We start from the raw sequence: 20457 nt of genomic DNA on the forward strand, positions 1-20457 counted from the left end.
CGTATTTTTGGAGTCCTAGGGAGTTCCCATTATTATTTATAATGCTTAACAGGTTGTCTGTATAAGTAACTGATTATTTATGAGTTGAACAAAATGAAGAAAATAATAAAGCCATTAAATTTGGTGATATCAAAGGCTTCCCCTCATATCAAAACCATTATTCATACACAGCTGGTGTGTTATTTCTTATTCAGGGAAGTGAAGGATTGTATGCACATACCTGTGATCAGGAAGAAAGCCAAAGTTAAAACAATAGTCTTCATGGCAGCTGTGCGAATCGACACTGTGAATAAAATAACCTCTGTCAGAACTTCTTAATTGAATGCATTAGTTTAATTTATACATTCAGTCTTTCGGGATTATTAATGGCAACAAAATAGATCTAAAGATCTTTAACTTTCCAAAGGCTCAGTTGATTAATGCCGGAACTGTCTCGCTACAGACCAGGTTCATCTGAGCCAGAACCTGAGCATCACAATTTCCTGCCACCCCCCCCTGCTGCTCCAACTCCCTCGCTCCCCACCCCACCCCACCTCCCTCACTCCCCACCCCACCCCACCTCCCTCACTCCCCACCCCACCCCACCTCCCTCACTCCCCACCCCACCCCACCTCCCTCACTCCCCACCCCCCCACCGCCCTCACTCCCCGCCCCACCCCACCCCACCTCCCTCACTCCCCACCCCCCCACCTCCCTCGCTCCCCGCCCCACCCCACCTCCCTCACTCCCCACCCCCCCACCTCCCTCGCTCCCTGCCCCACCCCGCCTCCCTCGCTCCCTGCCCCACCCCGCCTCCCTCGCTCCCTGCCCCATCGCCACCTCCCTCGCTCCCTGCCCCATCGCCGCCTCCCTCGCTCCCTGCCCCATCGCCACCTCCCTCGCTCCCTGCCCCATCGCCACCTCCCTCGCTCCCTACCCCATCGCCACCTCCCTCGCTCCCTGCCCCACCCCGCCTCCCTCGCTCCCTGCCCCATCGCCACCTCCCTCGCTCCCTACCCCATCGCCACCTCCCTCGCTCCCTACCCCACACCGCCTCCCTCGCTCCCTGCCCCATCGCCGCCTCCCTCGCTCCCTACCCCATTGCCGCCTCCCTCGCTCCCTACCCCACACCGCCTCCCTCGCTCCCTACCCCATCGCCACCTCCCTCGCTCCCTACCCCATCGCCACCTCCCTCGCTCCCTGCCCCACCCCGCCTCCCTCGCTCCCTGCCCCATCGCCACCTCCCTCGCTCCCTACCCCATCGCCACCTCCCTCGCTCCCTACCCCACACCACCTCCCTCGCTCCCTGCCCCATCGCCACCTCCCTCGCTCCCTACCCCATCGCCACCTCCCTCGCTCCCTGCCCCACCCCGCCTCCCTCGCTCCCTGCCCCATCGCCACCTCCCTCGCTCCCTACCCCATCGCCACCTCCCTCGCTCCCTACCCCACACCGCCTCCCTCGCTCCCTGCCCCATCGCCGCCTCCCTCGCTCCCTACCCCATTGCCGCCTCCCTCGCTCCCTACCCCACACCGCCTCCCTCGCTCCCTACCCCATCGCCACCTCCCTCGCTCCCTGCCCCACACCACCTCCCTCGCTCCCTGCCCCACACCACCTCCCTCGCTCCCTGCCCCACCCCGCCTCCCTCGCTCCCTGCCCCACCCCGCCTCCCTCGCTCCCTACCCCACACCGCCTCCCTCGCTCCCTACCCCATCACCACCTCCCTCGCTCCCTACCCCACACCGCCTCCCTCGCTCCCTGCCCCATCGCCACCTCCCTCGGTCCCTGCCCCATCGCCACCTCCCTCGCTCCCTACCCCATCGCCACCTCCCTCGCTCCCTGCCCCACACCACCTCCCTCGCTCCCCGCCCCACCCCACCTCCCTCGCTCCCCGCCCCACCCCACCTCCCTCGCTCCCTGCCCCACCCCACCTCCCTCGCTCCCTACCCCACACCGCCTCCCTCGCTCCCTACCCCATGCCGCCTCCCTCGCTCCCTACCCCATGCCGCCTCCCTCTCTCCCCACCAAGAACAAACATGAAACATCATCTCAGAAAGTCAAATGGACTTCCTGATTTAGAGCAATCCCCAATCTTTGTGAAACGTCTTCTCACAGTAACTTCATTGCAGTGTTAATCTAAACCTACTCGTGACACTGATAAATAAACTATGTGCCCCAGGCACAACTATCTACTTTGAAACTTGTTGCCTGGAAAAATTTGGCAAAACAATCCCTAAATTAACCACTAAGAAAGAAGAAACTGCTGGAGAATCTCAGCAGGTCTGACAGTATCTGTGGAAAGAGAAAACTCTCAAGTCGGGATGACCCTAAATTAACAGATCTATGAGTGTCCAGGTGATCTGTTTGTGATGGTGCCATGGGATCTTTGTTGAATGGTTCAATTGAAGACAAACACCTCTGCAGACAAAGCAGCACTCCCTCAGTACTGTACTGCCATGCAAACTTTGATTGCAAGCTTAACTTCTGGACGTATCAGCAACTTAGCCCAGTAAAATGTGAATAGTGGTGCTATGTGTAACTGAGGATGTGTTATCTGTAAATTCCCTATCAGAAAAAAATAACATCAATGGATGCCCTCCAAAGCAGTTAATTTCACTATAACAAGTCAAAAACTGGTTTTAAGAAGAAAGTGTTTACAATTCATGGTAACAAATCCTCAAACGAATATTTGTGCTGGAATTTAATTGAGTGATTTTTTTTTCAAATTGGATTACCCTACCACACATACCTATCATTTTCACCAAATATTTGACCCTGGAACACAATGCTGCAATGCAAATATTACCCTCATGCATCTCACTTACACCTTATTGCTGTAATATTAGTAAAATCAGTGGAGCATCACTCACCTCTCACCTTTGAGATAGTTTCTCATCCGTCTTCACTTCTTCTGCTGCTTGTCCCCACATGAGGCCTTGTATTTATCACCCAGCTGCTATCACATCTGATAAGGAAGAGAACTATAAACTGTGCTTGGTAAGTTTTAATTATGTGGAAGTATCGGAATCAAAGTTCAAAGTTCTCAGCTTGCAAACAGTTACAACATTCAACTTCCAACAAGCACCAGAGGAGGACAAAGATCAACGGGTCACATGGAGGCTCTTTTGAAGCATTTGTAGTTTACAAGATGATTTTTTTTGATTCTTCACCCCATCAAAATACTTCTATATTCCTTTTTAATTCTTATTTTGCAAAGTGTCTTCTCTCCACAGATGTAGCCTCACTGCCGAGTATTTCCGGCACTTCTTATTCTTATTTCTAACTCACTGCACTGTCCCAGACAAGTTAGCTCAATAGTTTTGAGCTTCTATTCACTTAAGTTTATTCCTATCCAGATTGCTCCCTGTCCCTCTCCAAAGGATACGAGCATAGAGTGATGGGCATCCTAACTCCAACCCTAAACCTAATCTCAACCTTAACCCTAACCCAAACTCCAACTCTAAACCTAACCCCAACCTTAATCCCAAAAGCAAACCTAACCCTAAAGCTAACCCCAACTTTAACCTGAACTGCAAACCTAACTCCAAACCTAAACCTAACCCAAGCTTTAACCTTAACTCCAACCCTAACTCCTACCCCAACCCCAATCTTAACCCCCAACCCCAAACTTAACCCCAACCTTCACCCCAACCGCAACCTTAACCCTAACCGCAACCCTAACTCCAACTCCAACTCCAACCCCAACCACAACCCCAACCCCAACCCCAACCCCAACCCCAACCACAACCCCAACCACAACCCCAACCCCAACCCCAACCACAACCCCAACCCCAACCACAACCCCAACCACAACCCCAACCCCAACCACAACCCCAACCCCAACCACAACTCCAACCCTAACTCCAATCCTAAGAGCAATTCTAAGCACAACCCTAACTCCATGAATAAAAATAAAAAAGCTCCAGGAGACAACCAGACACAATAGAAGGGGCAAGGCATCACAAGTGGAAACAAGGGTTGGACGTGAGCCGAACACAAAGTGGCAAAGCAAGGGTTCTGCTCTCTATCCGACCTCAAAAACCTAACTCTGACCCTGGGGCAACAAGGGTTGGATGTGAGCCAAGAGAAAAGTGGCAGAGCACGAAGAAAAGGGGACATTTCCTCTACTTGTCCAACCCCAAAACCTAACTCTAACCCTCACCCTAACTTTTTTACCTTACTCAAGAGAGCTGGATAAATAGGTCAAGCTGAATAAGTTTTAGCATGTTAATTGAATTAAAGCCACAAATAACCAAGCTTTTGGTATCTGCATGACATATCTGCATGTGTTCATTAACAGCAATCAGAAATAGAGCGGGTCTGAAAAATTTTGTAAGCTTTCTTTATTGCCCCAAGTCTTAGCTCATCACGGTCAATGGTTTGAATCTTCTTGGCCCCAGGTTGGCAAGATGCAACACCATGCATCTGCTCACTGACGGTAGAATCCACTGCTCGTGACATGAGTCAAGGCCGCTTCTACCTCCTGACCCAGGTCTGACTGTCAGGGTGCATGCCTGGGAGATCTTCCAAGAAGTAGCCAATAAGGAGGCTTCTTCTGGCAGATCTGCCCCCAGTCACTCTCTGAAGCAGTTTGGAATTGTTTAAGATAAATGGGAGCCACAGCTACAAGGCCACCCCTGTGAAGGGGGAACTGCTTCTCAGGAGATCCATGCACCTCTGAAGGCCTAGGCACTGGTGGGGGACTGGGGGGCAGTGGTGGAGCAACAATTGCAGGAGACCTGAGGGGACCCCTGGATCAAATTTCAATGAATTTTGGTTTACAACACTTCCAAATAAATTGTTAAACTCATATTTAACCCTCTCCCAATAATTGGTTGGGTATATTCTCCAACTGGATTTCTACTGATTGAGATATCAACTAGCATATACACAAAAAAGGCGCAGGAATAAACTAAAGGATGCCATTGGGTATTTTCTAAAAGGGGTTTTAAGTAGCTTGTTTTAACTTGCTGAGTTGGAACAGGCAGATAAAAGAAACAACAGACTAAAGGGTTGGTTCTTTTGTTAACTTTGACCACAACACAGAAGCCGACAGTCTATCTACCAACCCTCGATATTCTGAAACTCAGACAAGTAGAGTTCAATGTACCTGCAGTATCACTTGGTTTCAGCACTATTTCATATCTATCTTTATGGGTATCAGGTTTTATATTGTAAAACTGGAGGTTTAACGTTACAGCTGGAGGTGGGGGAATGTTATCTGTATCCAGTGCTGTAGATTTATGTTCAGTCAGATTTTATCTCTGACCTCTATGTCAATGGCCAATGTATCTATTATGCCACACCAAGACAAATAATACTACATTTTCATAAACAAACAGGCCAACAGGGAAGTTGATGCTGGCAGAACTAAATACACATATTGAAATCATGAGCGTGTTTTGAGGGTTAGATCAGTTAATTCTATATAAGTAAATTTAACAGCTCCACTGAAACACTGCTTATTTTTGTAAAGATTTGGAACACTTTTGTGTTAAAAGTATTCTTCTGGTGTTTTCACTTCAGCCTATTTAATCTACCCTCTCAGAAAGCTAAGGAAGTGCAGCGTGCCTGCTATGACACTCACCAATTTCTACAGATGGAATGCATCCTTTCCAAATGTACCAAGCTTGGTATAGCTCCTGCTCTGACCAAGACAGCAAGAAATTACAAAGAACGTGGCCCAATGCAAACCAGCCTCCCATCCATTGACACTTCCCGCTGCCTATGGAGTCAAGGAATCCACACACCCCAGACATTCTCTCTTCCACCTTCTTCCATTGGGAAAAAGATGCAAAGATCTGAGACCACCCACCATCCAACTCCAGAGCAGCTTCTTACCTGCTCCCACCAGTCTTTTGCATGGACCTATCATATATTAAGTTGATCTTTCCCTATACCCTAGCTATGACTGTAATACTATATTGTTCACCCTCTCCTTCCCCTTCTCCCCTATATACTCTAGTTTTCATATGTTTTATCTGTAACAGCTCGCAAGAAACAATACTTTTCACTGTATCCCAATACATTTGGCAATAATTTTTTTTAATTCATTCGTGAGGCATGGGCATTGCTGACTGGCCAGCGTTTATTGCCCATCCCCAGTTGCCCTTGAAGGGCAGTTAAGAGCCAACCACATTGCTGCGGCTCTGGAATCATATGCAGGCCAAACGAGCTGAGGATGGCATTGAGCAGCATGGAAGTGCAGTGGTTAGCACTGCTGTTTCACAGCTCCAGGGACCTGGGCTCGATTCCCGGCTTGGGTCACTGTCTGTGTGGAGTTTGCACATTCTCCTCATGTCTGTGTGGGTTTCCTCTCGGTGCTCTGGTTTCCTCCCACAGTCCAAAGATGTGCGGGTTAGGGCGATTGGCCATGCTAAAAATTGCCCTGAGTGTCCTGAGATGTGTAGATTACTGGGTAAATATGTAGGGATACGGGGGTAGGATTGTGGTCGGTGCAGACTTGATGGGCCGAATGGCCTCTTCCTGTACTGTAGGGTTTCTGTGATTCTATTTCCTTCCCTAAAAGATATTAGTGAACCAGGTTTCTAGTGAACAGGTGGGTTTTTCTGACAATTGACAACGATTTTAAGGTCATCAGTAGATTCAAAATTCCATGGGGGATAATTCTCCAAGCCCTCTGCGCTGCTCAAGCACCGGAAGACATCAGTAGAGACCATTTAGCAGGCTCCCTGCTGGGAACAACAACCCCTATGTATTAGTTCCAGATTATTTTTATTGAATTCAAATTCCAGTGGCAGTCGTGATGGGATTCGAACCAGAACCTCAGAATATTAGCTGAGGCCATCGCCTACCCCCAAATAATAAATCAAATCAAATCTTGTTAATCTTTCTCTACACCCTAGCTATGATTGTAACACTACATTCTGCACTCTCTCATTTTCCTTCTCTATGAACAGTATGCTTTGTCTGTATAGCACGCAAAAAACAATACTTTTCACCGTATGTTGATATATGTGACAATAATAAATCAAATCAAAACGTATTCTCTATGCTGTTGCTAAAAGTTTGCATTGATTCTCAAACCTGCAGAGGAACTGGGTCATTCTTGTAGTCAAAAATACTGCACTTTCATCAGCTTAGGTTTCAAAGCCAGGCAGGGCAAATTAGCTCAAAGTTTATTTCAGGTAAATACCTGACAGAAACTTCAATTCAGTTTCAAACAAATTTGACTCTGCACCAGGAAACATCATTGTCTTAAATAAAATGACATTCACATACACAACCGATAACTTGTTCCTGCCTGCTACACCGATCTTCCTGTATCGGGATAAAAAGGGTGAGGAACAAATGAAACAAAAGGACATTTGAAAATGACCCTCTTTGGAAAACCATCAATTCAAACATTTGTCAAAAGAAACCACAAACGAGCTGACACATTAATGCTCCAAATATAGTTCCTGCAAATCCCATCCCCATTCTTCAGGGACAGATGATGCTGGCACATACAGGGAGATGGGGAGTTTCTGGGGAGGCTGAAAATGAAAGCACGGCAAGTCACTGGACACACAAGTCCTACCAAACTTTATGGTAAAAGCTCACTATATCTTTTTTCCTGTATGACAGAGGGCCAACTGGACAGCTTGGCCAGCGGCTGGACTGAAAAATCATAGAATCCCTACTGTGCAGGAGGCCATTCAGCCCATCAAGTCTGCACCAACCCACAATCTCACCCAGGCCCTATTCCCTTAACCCCATGCTCTTACCCTGCTATTCCCCCCAACACTATGGAACAATTTACCATGGTAAGGCGCCTCACAACACCAGCTTAAAGTCCAACAGCTTTATTTGGTAGCACAAGCTTTTGGAACACTGCTCCTTCATCTCGTGAGTGGGATGAAGGGCAGTGCTCTGAAAACTCGTGCTACCAAATAAACATGTTGGACTTCAGCCTGGCGTTGTGAGATTTCTAACTGTGCCCACCTTAGTCCAACGCTGGTATCTCCACATCATGACCAATTCAGCATGACCAATCCACCTAACCCGGACATCTTTGGACTGTGGGAGGAAACTGGAGCACTTGGAGGAAACCCACACAGAAACAAGGAGAAACTCCACATAGACAGTGACCTAAGCCGGGATCGAACCCAGGTCCCTAGCGCTATGAGGCAGCAGTGCTAACCACTGTGCCACCACGCCACCCAATCAATGGCAAGAAGACATAGCTGGGGATGGTGAGGTCCCTGATAATCAGAAGAGGCCTTTGTGGTGGAGGGATGGTTGGCAAACATGACATTGGGAATGGGGAGTGTGAGGGAAGCGGGAAGAGATGAGATGCTGAGATTTCAAGTCTATTTATTAGTGCTGCAAGTAGGCTTACATTAACACTGCAAGGAAGTTGTGAAAATCCCCTAGTTGCCACACTCCGGTGGCTGTTCATGTGCACTGAGGGAGAATTTTGCACGACCAATGCATCTAACCAGCATGTATTTTGGATTGTGGGAGGAAACTGAAGAACCCAGAGGAAACCCATGCAGATATGGGGAGAATGTGCAAGCTCCACACAGACAGTGACCCAAGGCAGGAATTGAACCCGAGTCCATGGTATTGTGAGGCAGCAGTACTAACCACTGTGCCACCCTGCTGAGAGACTGACAGTGTGGGATGCAGGAGGGAGGGGGAGCGCTTACCAAAAAGGTAGTTACTGATTTAATCATCAAAACATGATCATGACTTCAACATGCCAACAGCTCCTATCTTAGTTCATAACTCACAAGAAATTGAAAGGGGCTATTAGGCTCTCAAGCCTACTAGAGACTGTGGGGATTTGGTGTAATCTCAGCTCCACTTTCCTGCCTATCCCCCATAAACCCTTAATTCCAATGTTGATCAAGAATCTACTCAACTCAGCCTGGAATATATTCAATGATTCAGCCTGCCCTGCTGTGTGGAATAGAATTCCAAAAATTAATAACATTTGAGAGAAGAAATTCTTTCCCATCTTAGTCATCAATGTGGACACTGCTTATTTTTAAACTGTTCCCCCTAGTGGAAGATTTCCCCATGAGCTGAGACTCTCCCAGCATCTTAAAGTTAATATTAAAGTTTACTTATTAGTGTCACAAGTAAGCTTACATTCACACTGCAATGAAGTCACTGTGAAAATCCCCTAGTTGCCACACTCTGGCGCCTGTTTGGGTACACGAAGGGAGAATTTGTGATGTGGATATGCCAGCTTTGGACTGGGGTAAACACAGTAAAAAGTCTGACAACAAAGTCTGGTGTTGAGGGAGAATTTAGCATGGCTAATGCACCTAACCAGCTCACCTTTCAGACTATGGGAGGAAACCGGAGCGCCCGGAGGAAACCCACGTAGACATAGGGGGAACGTACAGACTCCACACAGACAGTGACCTAAGCCAGGAATCGAACCCAGCTCCCTGGCGCAGTGAGGCAGCAGTGCTAACCACTAACCGTGCCATCCACCATCTAGCCTGTCAAGTCCCTTCAGAATCTCATATGTTTCTATTCTTCTAAACTCCAGCGGGTAAAGGCCCAACCTGCTGAACCTTTCCTCATAAAATCTCCTCATCCCAGAAGGAGCTGAGTGAACTGTCTCTGAACTGCTTCCAAAGCAGGGATCTCCCTCCTTTAGCAAGGAGGCCAAAACTGTCCTGTAAGTATGGATTCAACAATAGTTGTTTAAACTTTCATATCCTATCCCCTTTGCAATAAGGTCAATATCCCATTTGCCTGCCTAATCACTTGCTGTATACTAACCTTTTGTGATTCATGCTCAAGGTCACCTAGATCTCTCTGTGCTGCAGCATTCTGCTATCTTATTATATAAGTAATATTCAGCTTTTCAATTCTTTCTGCCAAAATGGATAACCTCTAATTTTTCCATGTTATATTTTATGTCATATTTTTGCCCATTCACTTCACCTATTGAGATCCCTTTGCAGATTCTTTGTATCCTCTTCATTGCTTGCTTTCCTTCCCATCTCTGCATCAGTAGTAAATGTGGCTACAATACAGTCTGTCCCTGTATCCAAGTCTTTCATATCGATTGTAAATAAACGTGGTCCCAGGATCGATTCCTGGGGTGTCAAGTGGAAAATCACCCATGTATCTCAACTTTCTGTTAGTTAGCCAATCCTCTATCCTTGCTAATATATCATCTTCAACACCATGTGCTCTTATCACCTTTTATGTTGCACCTTAGTAAATGCCTTTTAGAAATTCAGAACCACTCATGGTTCCCCTTTATCCATCCTGTTTGTTACATGCTCAAAGTACTCTTTGTCAAACACAATTTTCCTTTCGCAAAACCATGCTGAGTTTACCTGATTGCATTATGATTGTTTAAATGTACTGCAACTACTTGCAAAAGAATGGACTGAAGCATTTGCACACCGTGCGAGACTAACTGGCCTATCGTTTCCTGGTTTCTGTATTCCTCCCATCCTGCAGTGTTGTATTACATTTATAATTTTCCAATTTGCTAGGACCTATCTACAATCTACGAAAATAATTTTACAGTCCTTCAGCCAGTGTATTTGCACATGAGATGGGACAGATGACTAGCCCACTGCCATCCCACCAACCCCTGAGCTATCCCCCATAATTTGTGGGCAAGTAATACATAAAGTCCATCGATCCTTGGATTTACTGAGGTCATAACTCCTTCCCTGGCCTTCCAAAACCAACACCCCATTCTCTTCCTCTGGTTCCACGATTTCTCTTTGACCATGAAACTCAGATTCATCTTAGTCCATTATTCATGTCGTCTAACTTCTCGAGACAGCGTGTAGCCACAGCGGCATTCACCACTGCAGTCAGGCTCACTCAGCTGTCAGTCAATCAGATCTTGAGGGCTGGACTTCCTGTCCCAGAGAAGTGAAAGTCTCACAGTTATCTTGCTAAAGTTGACCCCAATGCATGATTGCTGGGGAAAGCATTTCAGTACTAGAGAATTTTGGACACTCAGAAACAATGTATCCACTATTTCTATCGCTACTTCCTTTAAGACCCTAAGTAGCAGGCCATGAGGCCCAGGGGATTTGTCAGCCTTTAGTCTAATTAGTTTTCATGGAAACCCTGCAGTGCAGAAAGAGGCCATTGAGCTCATTAAGTCTGCACTGACCCAATCCCACCCAGGCCCTACCTCCATATCCCTACATATTTACCCACTAATTCCTCTAACCTACGCATCTCAGGACTCTAAGTGGCAATTTTTAGCATGACCAATCAACCTAACCCACACATCTTTGGACTATGGGAGGAAACTGGAACACCTGGGGGAAACCCATGCAAACACGAGGAGAATGTGTAAACTCCACACAGACAGTGACCCGAGCCGGGAATTGAACCCAGGTCCTTGAAGCTGTGAAGCAGCAGTGCTAACCACTGTACTACTGTGCCGCCGTAATATTAAGTATTTTCCTAAAGCTTTTTGTCTCATGATCATGATTATTTTAAGTTCCTCCTTCCCATTCGCCTCTTGGTTTTCTTGTTCTTGGGATGTTTTCTGTGTCATCATAGATCATAGAATCTACAAGTGCAGAAGGAGGCCATTGGGCCCATCGAGTCTGCACCGATCACAATCCCACCCAGGCCCGCACCTCTCATATTTACTCTATAATAGTCCTGACACTAGGGTTAGTTCAGCATGGCCATTGAACCTAACCTGCACACCTTTGGAACTGTAGGAGGAAATCGGAGAACTGGAGGAAACCCACAGACATGGGGAGAATGTGCAAACTTTACACAGACAGTGACCCGAGGCTGGAATTGAATCCAGGTCCCTAGCACTGTAGGGCACCCGTGCTGACCGCTATGCCACTCATCTTTTAGTGTGAATGCTGATACAAGATACCCATTCCAAGTCTCTGCCATCTACTTATTCCCAGTCTCACCCGCCAAGGGAGCAATGCTTATTTTAGCTAATTTTTTTAATATATATTTGCAGAAGTGTTTACCGTCATTTCTATATTTTCAACTAGTTTTTTCTCATACTCCAATTTCTTCCTCCTTATTTAAGTCATCTTTTGCTGGTTTCTAAAGTGCCCTCAATATCTACCATTAATCTTGACACAATTGCATATCTTTTCTCTCAATTTGATGCCACCGTAAACTTCCTTCGTTAATCATGGATGCTGCGTCCTTTTCATAGTGTCTTTCTTTCTCAGTGGAATAGTTCTTTGTTAAAAGCTATGGAATATCTCATTAAATTTTTGCAAACCTCTTATTTTAACCTGCATTTCCAATTCACTTTACCCAACTATACCTTCAGATTCTTGTAATTGTCTTTATTTGAGATACCACTTTCAGACCCAAACTTTTCACCTTCAGATTTAACGTGTAATTCAATTGTGATGTTATGATCATTCTTACCGCGAGGAGTCATTAATTATTCCTGTCACTTTACAAAAGACCAGGTCTGTAATACGCTGTTCCTGGTTAGATCCAGAAAGCATTGTTTGTTCTCAGAAACTGTCCTGGATACAACTTTTGCCAATTTCGTTTATCCAATTTATATGAAGAGTAAAATCCACTGTTGCAGTATCTTTCTGACAAGCATTCATTATTTATACTTTATCCCACAACATTGTTACTGTCAGGGGATCTATAACCAGTGACTTCTTTCATATCTCCACCAAACTGATTAGACATACTGATCCTCTGAACCAAGACCATTTCTCACTACGTACTGATCTCACCCATCATTAACAGAGCCACACCACCTCCTTTCCCTTTCTTCCTGTAATTCTGAAACTTCAAGTTCCTTGAATATTCAGGTCCCAGCCATGATCACTTTACAACCGTGTCTCTGTAAGGGCAGTCGTATCAAATTCCTTTATGTCTATTGTACAATTCACTCATCTTTTTATGGTGTTAATTCAGATACAAAATGAGATTCTCCCATCCCAACCTGCTAATGTTTTGGCCAGTCGGCCTGGGAGAATCTCACATCGGCCATTTTGCAGGATCTGCACAAGAGTTCACGCTGCAATTGAGCCATCCAGAACTGGGTTTCTGGTGGTGTCTGCACGGTGCGGGAAATCGGCAGGGAGGCGGAGCTGATTTGCAAAACCTAATTTAAATATCATTTCAAAGTAATTAGCAGGCCCAGGACTGGGCCCAATAGCAACTCCCACTCCGTCAGTATGAAAAGAAAGTGGCGGCGTTCAGACTGGGTCCCCACTTTCGGGGAACGAGTGGCAGGTGCCGCTGAAGTGAAGGGGGCAATTGGAGCCCCCAACTGGGGTCAGGCAGCAGGGTGGTGGCCCCTGGGCATGGGCCACCCTGGCTTTGCCAGCCTATGACCCTAGCACTGCCCAAGGGGCAAAGTGCCCATACCCAGAAGACACTTTGGCACTGCCCACTGGGCATTGGACAGTGCCAAAGGGTAATGCCTAGTGAGCATGGCCAGCTGGGGGCAGGGCCTAGGGGGCGATCGGGGTGGGGGGAGGGGGGAGGCCTGCTTGGAGAGGGGATTAGGGCGCTCCAGGACGGTGGCTGGGGGGGTTCGAGGTTGGGCCAGCCCAGGAATGCTCATGGGGTGGCCACAGTTGTATTGTGGTATAGGGCAGCACTGCAGGAGTCCTGGGCTGGCCAACGATTGAGCTAGCCGACAAACTGCTGGCTGACAGATGGGGGCCACTGCTCATGTGCAGAGCTCCAGAACAGTTAGACTCCAGCATGAATAGGCCCCATCCTGAGCTTTTAATGATAATCACGATTGTGACCTCTGCAGTGCACAGCGTGGGGGAAATTCGGGTCTGAACTCCCACTGAAAAAGCAATCGTGAATTACACCAGTTTTTCCAAAAATTCAGCGCTTAGAACTTTTTTCAGAGAATCGCCCCCAAAGTTTTTTTTTGGTATTTTCCCTTCTCTGACTTTATATGCTGGTGCACTATATGTTTCTATGCCCTGTCACACTCCGGTCATCATTACCTGCATCGTTGCCTTGACCTTTCTCTTTAACTTTATAAATCTCCCCCCCCCTTTTAGTTTAATCCCCAGTTATAAAATTCATCAATATACTGGTCCCAACACGGTTCAGGTGATACCCATCCCAATGGTATAAACTCTTCCCCAATGCTGTGCCAGCACTCCATGAACATAAACCTGTTGCTTCCAGCCCAATCTTCGAGCCACTCATTCAACTCTCTCTTATTCATCCTATGTCAGTTTTGCTCACAGCTCAAGATAGTAATCCACAGATGTTACCTGAAGTTCCCTAGCCGCTCATGCTCCTTTCTCTACAGAATCTCCTTAGAACTAACTGTGTCACCTCTTTCATTTGCAAATCTTTTGACAGTTCAGTAGCAGTGGATTTTAAGCCATGGTCAAAACTATATTGTGATTGCCTGACTTAAGTGTATTAATGAGGCATCCAGCACTCTACACACTACAACTCAGGATACTTGGGAGTCCCAATAACCACCACCATTTAAAATAGTGGCAAAACATTGAACATTTTGTTGGGGACAAAGAACAAAGGAAATTACAGCACCGGAACAGCCCTTTGGCCCACCATGCTGCCCAACTGAACTAAAACCCTCGACCCTCTGGGACCATAATCACTCCATTCTTATTCTATTCATGTATTTGTCCAGACACCCTTTAAGTCACTGTTGTATCCACTTCCACTACCTCCCCCAGCAGCAAGTTCCAGGCACTCACCACCCTCTGTGTAAAACATCTGCCTCATACATCTCCCTTACATCTTCTAAATATAAAGTTTTTAACCCTTTCTTCCCACTAACTCTCTCATCCATTTTGGACAGGACTTTAATTTCTAAGGCCACAGTATCTATCCCCCATGGTTTTGCTCTCCCTTCCCCTACACCTGCAAAATAATTAAAGCAATGTAAGAATGGGCAATCTGAAGTACATTTCCTTCTAAAGTTTTAATATTTGAAATCCGAGTTTATGTTTATAATGAGAATATTGGATTGCATGTAAATTCAACCTAGTCTGACATTTGGAGAAACTGATATTACCCAATTAGCACAAATGTACCAAGTCTCAAGAACGTGAGGAATGGGCAATGAGATGCAGGTAGATTTAACATCAGAATCCAGTACGTTTTGGGAAGAACAAATCCAGCTCTACTCCCACTTTACCTTCCATCCTTTCAGTTAACACACTTCCAACATAGCTAATTTCTCCCATTTCTTGTGTATTGGACTTTGCCCACCTTAAGAAATCTTAAGAGCACACCTTAAGAAATCTTAAGAGCAAAGGAGGAAGGTTGACATAGCCCATTACCTGCGAGCAAGTACCATGTGGATCTGTACAACATCAAGTGCCCGCATAAGCAGACAGGAAGGCAAATGTCAGATTCATGTGAATTCAGGTCACACGCTTACGAATTAAGACACATATTTGGCTCAAAAGGCTTGGCAACTTAGGAATGTTGATCAAAATAAAATTATTGCATTTTTTAAAATGCTTGTTAACTTTGTGAACAAAGTTAAAATAGAGGCCACAAGTCTCTGAAAATTAACAGCTCTGATTAAAATCACAATTCAGCTGCAGCCATACCACAGGTCTGGAGAGGGGAAATAGATTCAAATCCAGACCAGTGTTCGCAAAGTTCCCCACACAATCCGATAGAAATTGTAGACAACTCTGCTGGGCAGCAATGTTTTTGACGCAGAAGTGTGAAGCAGTACGATATGGAATTCCACTCAGTAACTAGCCCTTATCATGTCACCAAAGAGGACATACTAACCAGACAGGTTACTTTTTCACAGGAAGGGTGAAGCATATCAATAATGGAAAGTAAGCACTGTGATAGTATTTTAAAAGCATTCAGGCGTAGATATTTGGTCGTTTGAAGTTTATTTGTGTCACAAGTAGGCTTACATTAACACTGCAATGAAGTTACTGTGAAAATCCCCTCGGCGCCTCACTTCAGAGCCTGTTCGGGTACACTGAGGGAGAATTTAGCATGGCGAATGCACCTAACCAGCACGTCTTTCAGACTGTGGGAGGAAACCCACACAGACACGGGGAGAATGTGCAAACTCCACACAGTGACTCAAACCAGGAATCGAACTTGCCACTGTGAGACAGCAGTACTAATCACTGCGCCACCATACCAGCCCATTGGCTTCTTGATAAATAGTCAATCTGCAGTACTCTTTCAATGACAAATTGTAGTTACATGAAGGCAGGTATGGCTGAATTAAACCATTTCAGTTCGATCACAAAAAAATTAGACATTTAGTTTAATTATCGTTCCTAAAATTGCCAGGCCTGATTCAAATATGTTGCCTAGTTCACAGTTACAAATTACTAGTAGTTGCAGGTAAATAAATGATCCAGGCTTTGATATTCCACTACATGCACAAGGATTTTAAATATTTATGTATCATGGGATTGGAGTGTTGCTGGCATGGCCAGAATTTTTGCCCATCTCTAATTTTCCTTGGGAAGGTGGTGGTGAGCTGTCTTCTGGAACCGCTGCAGTCCATGTGGTGTAAATGCACTCACAGTGTTGTCAGGGAGGGAATTCCAGGCTTTGGCCCAGCGACGGTGAAGGAACGCTGATATATTTCCAAGTAAGGAGGGTGCGTGACTTGGATGGTGATCTTGGATGTAGTGGTGTTCCCATGAGCTTTCCTTATTCTTCCAGGCAGCAGAAGTCACAAGTTGGAAGGTGCTGTTGAAGGAGTTGCTTCTGGAATTAAACCGTTCAATCAGCAGAACAAGCTATTTACTCTGGAAGGTATTAGGCATGAATATATGTCTGTTGATCCTAAGGTTGCAGTTAAGCCACATTGTAGTAATCAGGGTATAGTAAACGTTACTCAATTCACATTCCATGTTATATTTGACCAGTAGAAATTCACCATAAGCATTTATTTGCCTTAAATATGGAAAATACTAATGTCCCACTGTTATCCTTCATTGCAATGAATTGCTCATTTAATTTAAAATATAGCAATTGTATACTTTTAATCAAATTCAAACTTTGGAAATTCAGAAACATATTGGGAAAATTACCATTTGCTAAAATAAATACCATGCTAAATGGTTAAATGTTGATTTTTAAGTATAATCTTTTCTACAAAAAAGGAAACTTTCATTTGATTCAATAATTAATATTTGAAAATATGCACAATTCTGGATATTTCAGAGTTGGCACAGCTTTGGTGACTGGCAGTATACAAACGCCATCTTTGCCTTGCATATCTACTAAATTTTTGACTCACATTTTGCATCTATGAACCTGCTCACTCCTAATGTTTGTTAGGCTCACTGGCCATGCTAAATTCTCCCTCAGTGTACCCGAACAGGCGCAAGAGTGTGGCAGCTAGGGGGTTTTCACAGTAATTTCATTGCAGTGTCAATGTAAGTCTACTTGTGACACCAATCAATAAACTTTAAACTTTACCTTCTCCCTTGCTGTTCTTTTAATCTAGCCCAGTTGAATCTGACAATGGCAGAATGAGATTATTTCTGAAGAAAGAGAATTTTTTGCTGAGAGTTCAGATGCATTACCATTTTTGAACTCCATGATAAAATAAGGATCTAGAAGTAAGGCGGCAGGAGATGTACTAGAGATTGCGTGAATGTTTAAGTGTGTTGCGACTTTATCGCACTACATGAATTAAAGTCCATAATTTTCCAAGAATGAATCAATTATAAAATGCAATAGCAACAGATCTCTTAAATTGTCACAAAGCATCAACAGCTTGGAGATACTTTATCCATCATCGTAACCCTTTACCCAACAATGTACGTGGGTAATACACTTGTCCCAATTTAGAGCACTAGTTTTTCACTGCGCTGGCAATAAAGGTAGCCAACTACAAATGTTGAATTTTGGACCAATTCCCTTAAGTATCACAGCTCTGATGAAGGGTCATCCAGACTTGAAATGTTGGCTCTATTCTCTCTCCACAGATGCTGTCAGACCTGCTAAGTTCCTTCAGCATTTTCTGTTTTTGCTTCAGATTCCAGCATCTGCAATATTTTGCCTTCTTTAAATATCAACTGCATCTGTTACCACCATAACACATTTCAATCAATCAGCTTAAGACACGATTACTATGTTACGTTGTGGTGCAAATGCACCCGAAACATCAACAATCCATTATTATCTCTTTGCCTAACTTGTCCAACATGCCAACAAAAACAGAAAATGCTGGAAAACTTCAGCAGGTCCGACAACATCTGTGGAGAGAGAATCGAGCCAATGTTTCAAGTGTGAAAAGGGTGATCAGATTTGAAACGTTGGCTCTATTCTCTCGCTACAGATGCTGCCAGACCTGCTGAAATTTTCCAGCATTTCCTGTTTCTGTTTCAGATTCCAGCATCTGCAATATTTTGCTTTTATCCAATAAGCCTACTGCTGTCAGAAAGCAGAGAAAAATAAAGAGCCTCCCAACTTTTATGCCCGTGCTCAACAAGATACTGCAAAAGTGAAGAGGGGAAAGGGACTCAGGAAAAGCGCTTACTGTTAACTAAATAAGTAACATTTGTCAGATCAAATTACATAGGTTTTATTTGTCATGATCCCACTTTCCAACTAAATTACTAGTTGCAAGTGACCCACACAATGTACTAGATCACTGAACCTTTTGTCCAACATAAACAAGAAAAAATACTTTTCAACATTTCCGAAACAGAAATAGCAAAGTATATTAATATACATTCAACATATACTGCGTATTGATTACTACAATACAAAGCAACATTAAAAATGTGTTACAGGTGAGAGATGGCACTGCATTTCAGTTCTGATTTTGTTTTCCTTAGATTGGCAGTTGACTCTCCCATAAATACAGTGTCATGTAAACAAAAAAAAGATACATACAATAAAAGCTTTCAGTGTTTCCTTGGTACCTTCCCGTCGAACAGCTGAATATCAAGTTTTTTACTTTTTTTCATCAAATAAATGGAACAAAAAATATACAAATGACATAAGTTGGACAGATGTGTAGTTTAGAAGCAGATAAATGGGTGATATTTAAATTTTCATCAGGTCTAAAAATTCTCTGTCCGAAGCTACTTTTTTTTGTTTTTTTTTAAAACCATGATTATTAAAATCACAGTTAAACACTGCTTGACTGGCTTAGTTGTAGTCTTTCTTTCCATTCGTGCAAATTCCTTTCGAAGTTCTGCTTCTTCCCCTTTTCTGAAGCAGCTAAATCTTTCAAACTTAAATTTCATTTTCTGATCAGTTTTAGAGTTCAGAAAGAAGCCCCAAAAACCTTGGGCAGGTTCTGGGTGTTTCAATATATATAAAAAAGATGACATGACATAGAAACATAATACGCACTGTGAAATTTCAAGGGTTAACATTAACAAATTTCACCTGGCACAAGGAAACAAGTCACATTACAATGCCATAAAAAGGGAAAAATACTTTAACAAAGGTGCAAGTTACAATTCAAATATAACAAAATCATCTATTTTGACAATTTATTTTTAACACGCGGTTCATTTAATTGATATCTTAAGGTAACTTAACAGGTTCTACGTGGATGGAAAACAAAAACCATAAAATCTAACTTGCTTTTTTAAAAAAAAAATGGCCGTACGCTTTTTTTTGGTAAATGACGCAGAAATTAACATGAGAAAGAAAGCACAACGACAAACACTGGAAAATAAAACTTAGGAAAACAAAAGCATATTGCACCACTGTTAGGCAAAAATCGAAAATGGAGGAGTATCAGAGGGACAGCAAGCAGTCTTATTGCTCACAGAGTAAAATAGGCCTCAGGGCGCATGCTGCACTGCTCAGTTACTCTGCCTGGATAAAGTGACATCACAGGGCGTGGAGGGTTTTTGTTTCTGCAGGGTAAGGCCAGGGCGAAAGGGCTTGACGCATGAGGATGTATGGGAATCATGGCTGTTTTGCTTTTTTCTCTCTTTTTTTTGTAATTTTGAAAACTTCAGGCTTCTCTTCTCGTGACCGTGGCACTGACAGATGTGGCAAGTAGCGCAACCCTCAACTGACAGCAGACAAGTCACGATATTGTGCTGGAAAGAAATACAATGAAGTTTTGGCGTGATGCTGCTAGATACTGTTGGCAAAATGGACCTTGCACCTCAAAGCTGAACACACTCATCTGTAAAACAACGAGATAAAACAAATGGTTAGTTTGCAATTTTTTAAATTTGCCAACTGTGAATTGTATCCAAACTCCCTTGATAGCTCAGTGAGTATTGAATTATTATTGTCACATGTATTATTACTATGAATTACTATTATCAAATGGGGTGGCACAGTAGTTAGCACTGCTGCCTCACAGCACCAGGTTTCGATTCCCAGCTTGGGTTACTGTCCATGTCGAGTATGCACATTCTGTATCCTCTGTGTGCTCTGGTTTCCTCCCACATTCCAAAGATGTGCAGGTTAGGTGAATTGGCTATGCTAAATTCTCCCTCAGTGTACCCGAACAGGTACCGGAGTGTGGCAACTAGGGATGTTCACAGTAACTTCATTGCAGTGTGAACGTAAGCATTCTTGTGGCTAATAACAAATAAACT

At 44.5% G+C, this 20457-nt stretch overlaps 1 protein-coding gene across 5 annotated transcripts in view; it reads right to left on the reverse strand.

Annotated features, from left to right (window-relative positions):
• Window positions 1-18448: 18448 nt before the first annotated feature.
• sik3 (SIK family kinase 3) overlaps window positions 18449-20457 on the reverse strand; it is a 281489-nt gene continuing 279480 nt past the window's right edge. For all 5 annotated transcript variants that reach the window (XM_080214519.1, XM_080214520.1, XM_080214518.1 and 2 more), the window contains one exon: window positions 18449-20036. The gene's annotated coding sequence lies outside the window, so the exon portion shown is untranslated. The remainder of the gene's footprint in view (window positions 20037-20457) is intronic.

The sequence above is a fragment of the Carcharhinus amblyrhynchos genome, chromosome 29, assembly GCF_965287045.1.
Source record: "Carcharhinus amblyrhynchos chromosome 29, sCarAmb.v2.hapA, whole genome shotgun sequence".
Classification (NCBI taxonomy): Eukaryota; Metazoa; Chordata; class Chondrichthyes; order Carcharhiniformes; family Carcharhinidae; genus Carcharhinus; species Carcharhinus amblyrhynchos.